At 38.2% G+C, this 5764-nt stretch overlaps 1 protein-coding gene across 3 annotated transcripts in view; it reads right to left on the reverse strand.

Annotated features, from left to right (window-relative positions):
- PHACTR1 (phosphatase and actin regulator 1) overlaps positions 1–5764 on the reverse strand; it is a 500267-nt gene that overhangs the window by 465948 nt on the left and 28555 nt on the right. The window lies entirely within an intron of this gene.

Consider the following 5764-nt stretch of genomic DNA (forward strand, 5'->3'; position numbering starts at 1 on the left):
CTCTTTCCCCCCCTCTAAAGTGATATCAATTTTATCACCTATCAAAGTGGGTGGGGAGTGTAATGAAAGAAAATACAAAAGTGCTTGAGTTCTTCTTATACCATACAGTGAGGAAAATGTTATGTCTATTAACAATTCCTTCAAGCCCGTTTTGTTTGCGTAACGTAACACACTGGCTATAATGTATGTCCCCCTTTTCATCTTATTAAGTCAAGGATAAAAATAGCTCTACAAGTTATTTTCTCTTCCACTTTAATTTTAACTTTTGTACTTGTACAATAAATAATGATCATGAATTGAAGTTGCAATTTATGTCAAAGAGTAACTCCTTAAGTAATTTTAAATATTTGCCTAGTATTCAATTGCATTATAAAAATGTATTAATATGCACTTGCTACATTTGTTCTGACCAATAGTTTATTTGCTCCTGTCAGCTTATATGCCTGTAAAGAAAAAGGAAAAAATAGTTCTTTGTGGTTCATGGCTAAATTTTACAGTCAATGCCTAGAAGTTAGGATTATTCTATCTGCCAATTGAAAAGTGGTACATTGTAGCTTGGTTAAATCCTGCCATTTAGTTAATTGGTATACATGTTTATCCTCCTTAGCAATTTAAAGGAATAAAGGGAGAATATAGATCTTATATTCCCATTTCATTTTAATTATATAAGGGAATAGGCTAATAGACTTAAATGCTAATTGGGAACCATATTAATATTTAGTGTTCTCACTCTCCTTTCTTTGCTAAAATTTCTTCAATACCTTATTCAATCAAATATTTATAGAGCATCAACTATGTTAAATATTCTAATCCCTGAATATCCAAACTATTTTAATTGATATTGTATATATAATATACCTTAAATATATATTAGTTCTCTTTTAAGTTATATATTAGCTCTAAGTTATTTTCATAACTTAGCTGAAATCAAATGTCGTGATTCTTATTGTAATTATGCTATTCTATATGTTTTATACCATAAATAAGATGATTTGTAAAATCAGGGTATAATATGTTTCTAATAGCACAGCTAGAGCTAGAAGTAGCAGCTACTTATACAAACTTTTTACTGGATAGCATTTTAGAGGTTTTAAATTCCAAATCTCTCCTCTTAGAGCTGAGAAATTCAAGCCCAGAAAGATTAAGTGACCTGTCCATTGTCTTAGTGGAAGAGATGCATTAAAATAAAGTTCTGATTCTTGCCTCACATTTTCCATTTAAAACACAGCTCAATGGATTTCCATGAAATTAAATAATATTGACACATAAGGACAGAACAATTTATCCTTTCATAATAAGAAAATTGTAAATACAGTACTTAGATGTTTCAAAATTAATAATTCCCAGGCAAAATATCCTAAAATTAACAACTCAACACAGATTTTGTGTTTGTCTCATGAACATGGTTTATATATCATATATTTATAGTTATATATTTGAAGCAAACAAATTATATTTCTTCACAGTGTTAATTACTTACTTTCCTCTACCTTGTTCATATTATTTATGTTATCTGAAGTGGTCTTCACTAGTGTCACCTTAAGGCATGACGTAATGAGATGATCAGTTTAGCTTTAACGATAGTACAAAAGGAGGGCAGAGCCCCAGAAAGCCTAGTAGTAGGGACTCCGGTCATCTATGTTGTCAGCTACTTGGATTATTATGACTACTTAATGTGAGAGCAATACTTAAAAGAAGAATTTTTGGCCAACAAAATAAAAGCCAGATCCATATGACCAATTATCTTTCCATTTGAAATCAGTACCAAAAATAAACAAAATATTGTGAGGAATACATACGCATTCTTCAGTGAAAGAATGGAGGAGAATGCTTACCAAGACTCTTAGATTGGTGAAACAATCGTGGCTCTCCAATGACAATATTCACAGTTTTGCCCAGGAACAGCTTTCATGGCAAAGTAATGAGAGCACATCATGGACTATCACTTCTCAATATCATGGGCCTTCATAATTTATCTAAGAAATAAAGGTATTTCTCCTCAGGAAAAGAGGAAAGAGATCTCCTGAGACTCAGTTTATCACTTAATCTGGCTGACCCATCCATTCCTACAGGTAGCAAGAGTAAGTCAATTTTCACTGCCATTATTCTGTGGGCCCAAAAGAGAGGGAGAGATCAATAGAAGATAGAAACAGGAATCCTTGAGTGACATCAGGAACTAAAAAATATCCTTCCAAGGAGGATGCTTATGCCAGGGTTGAGCATACAAAGCAATTCTGAAATGTCAACAAAGGTTAAACTTCCTGATGATTAGAAGAGAACTTACTTTTCTCAAAAGTGACTAATATTGGTTTGTGTTTTAATCCTAAATCATCAGATGATTAGCCTTCCTTCTTCTGACATCCCTGTAAGAAATTTTAGATGTGCTTAAATCCTCTATTTACCAGAACAACTTCATCCACTGTGGTGTGTAATTATGGAGCACTTTTCCATTTCAGAATCTTCTATGTATGGAATACTCTCCTATATACTGTCAGTATACAGAAAAATAGAATACACTAGCTCATAGAAAGTATCTGCCAGATGAGCTGCAACTCTTCATTGCATTCTCTTTAATGTGGTGAATAAATGACCTCATAAAGCAAGGTAAGCTCTTACAAGCAAAATATCAACATCATTAGTAAGTGAGAACACAATTAGAAAAACTTGCTACCAATAGTGTGAACACACTCTTCTGTTACAAAATGTCCTATTAACACATCTGAAATTCTCAAATTCAACTCTTCCAATGTTTTAAATGAAGTCTGATGTGTCTGGGTAACTTCTATCAAATACACTGACTTATTTTTTTAAATATATTTTATTGATTTTTTTCTAGAGAGGAAGGGAGAAGGATAGAGAGTTAGAAACATCGATTGGAGAGAAGCATTTATTAGCTGCCTCCTGCACACCCCCTACTGGGGATGTGCCTGCAACCAAGGTACATGCCCTTGACCGGAATCGAACCTGGGACCCTTCAGTCCCCAGGCCTTAATATTTGCATTGGGGCTCTTCTAGAAAAATAAAAGTCATGAATCAGAAAATTATTTTCTCCACTGTCTCAATTTAGGCTGAGCTTTAAATTAATATCTTCATAAAGTTATGAAAGACCCATATTTAGGTGCTATTCTTTGACTGACTTGGGACTATAGGTGAATGAGTGTGTCCTTCACACACTCATTATTTATTGGAGTTATTTCTGAAATTACAGTACTAAGTATCATAAGGGACAGTGTAAAGTTGGAGAAGTTCTTAACTATTTAATCAGTATTCAAAATGCCCCAAACGATTTCATGATATCCAAGTAAAATGAGTACATGCATATTATTTTCTTAAAGCATTATTAAATCAATAAAACATTAAACATGGATGCATATATAATGAGTGGGTGTTAGAAAGCAAATATTAAACATACGTAGTTTGAGCCAATAAGGAATTTCTCTGGAAAGAATAAATAATGTGGCTGGGGAGTAGGAGGGAAGTGGGAAGAAAGGGCAGATGAAAGCTTCCCTCTTTAATTGTATATAAATTGTGTTCAGAGACAGACAAATGCTCTCTATGCCCAAATTATGTAGTTCATCCCAAGTGTGCGGGCTCCTTTGCTCAGCAACACTGATAAGGACACTAATAGTTTAATTACAACTTGCTGCTCAAGAAGATAAACAAAGCTGTTTGCTTTTTAAGCCGGGGGTTACAATTACTTTAAACACCAGGGACAGACACATCTGCAAGTGGAGTTTACTGTCAGGAAATCACAGAACGCAGCTGGAAAATAAAGCCCCAGGAGTGAGCAGCCAGCGCAAAATTGGAGCAAAACCGGCTGATTTGAGCAGTGGAGTAGTAGGCGTGAGGCATAGTAAACAGATGACAAACGTTAAGTGGGCAGCGATAGGAAAGTTTTAGAGGCCAGATCATCCGCATTTTCAAGGGGATTCCATCACAGAGACTGAGCACCCCTCCCTCCGCTGTCAAGCTTACAATAAACTCAGTCACGAAGTCCTCTTCAGTACCACCGAGGAAGGACAGCTCCCTTAAACTAAGACCCAGCAGGGTCTGCCCTCCCTCCTTTACTACCTTACTACTGAATTTCTCTTTTGCTGGTGTCCTTCTGCACACTTTGCTTTTAGTGGTATTCTAAGGGACATATGAAAACGCCTGGGAGCTTGTTTGGCTTTTTTTTTTTTTCCTTCAGGCGAAAGGGAGACACATCCTTTCAGAAAAATCCATTCTTTTAATTGGCCACCAGAGAAATTTAACCAGAATAAAAGATTGCAAGTCGCTGGGTTTAATCTGGTGGCAAAATGTTTTCAGTAAATGAGTGGTAGCCAAAAACACTAAGGCAATATACCAGAGTGTATAGTAAACGAGTCAACAGAATAAGTCCTAATATCACTGGGTGGGAAAGTAATCTTGCTCTTGAAAGAAACTCTTTCCAGTCCTTTTCAAGACCCTTCACAACCCTATCCTTAATCTGGAACATACAACTAGAGGATTAACAGTTGCACAGTGAGACCTTTGGCTGTACAGCACACCACAAACACTGCCAACGCTTCCCCCAATAAAGTCCCTTTTCCCCCAGCCCCAATCCAGAAGCACACAGCGCAGGAGCAACAAGGAAACATTTGATTAGAAAACCAAAATCACCAAGACAAGAAAATTACACTTCAAGTAACTTGTCTACTTTGGCACTTCCGGTTACCATCCTTCCAGTCATAAAGATATTGCTGCTGAGCGAGCACATCTTGTTTCTCTATGCAGAGTTTTTCTTTTTTTGGTCCAAACTTCTTGATAGTATGTAAAATAGTCATAATTTGAAGGTCCTCTTTGCTACATCAGAGTGTGTGAGCAGGCGCGCACACACACTTTGATTCAGTTCCATTTTAAAGGGTTAGTTTCCTAGATAAAAGGTATCATTTGGTTTTTAAACTTTCTTTGAAGGAGGGTCTTCAGGGAAATGCCCTCCTTTTGCATGGAGCTACTGGAATACTAAGGGACTCTAGAAAGGAAGAGACACAGCTAGGGTGGAGGCTTAGCGGTCATTCAGAAAGGCAGCACTCTGAAGTTGGTGAACAACTTCTTCCCAGTGATAGTGAGCACAGACTAGTAAGGGGTGGGGGAGGGGTGTCTGTCCGTGACTCTGGAGCAGTAGCAGCAGTGGGGTCAGCAGACACTGGGTGCTTCTCAGGCAACCCTGAAAGATCTCAACTGAAGCAAGTTGACGATCTGAATCCCTTAGTCCTCTCTACTGCTTTATTTCTTCCTTCCTTCCCTTTCTTCTTTCCTTCTCTCCCTCCGCTACCTCAATTACCCTTTTCACTTAATTCTATCTGAGTCACTTTGGGTCCCAGTTCCAGTGACACCCAGTCAAATCACCTAACATGTACCCTGCAGACCATGATATTATTATGATGATCACAATGGTTGCTTGCCAACTGCTTGGTGCAAGGAAAAAGTCCTGTTCCCAGCTGTCAACCGCGCCCCCTGTCCCCACTCCAACAGCAGTGGTACCAACCTGGCAAAATCACCAGAGTCTGAATGTCACCAGCAAGTTCCACCCACCCTGGAGTAGCCCTGCCAGCAAACCTCACCAGCAGAGCCCACACCAGCGCACTGGCAACCTGACCCAGGTCTAGGTTATAACTATGGTCATTGTTATCAGTGACAGCACTCTTCCTGGAAAGGGGAACCCCGCGGGTGACTCCTGGGCAATGTAGGGCTCCATGCACTACCCTTCCCACCTCTGCAGCGCACGCGCGCGCGCGTGCAC

This window comes from Myotis davidii, unplaced genomic scaffold (genome assembly GCF_000327345.1).
Source record: "Myotis davidii unplaced genomic scaffold, ASM32734v1 scaffold62, whole genome shotgun sequence".
NCBI classification, from domain to species: domain Eukaryota; kingdom Metazoa; phylum Chordata; class Mammalia; order Chiroptera; family Vespertilionidae; genus Myotis; species Myotis davidii.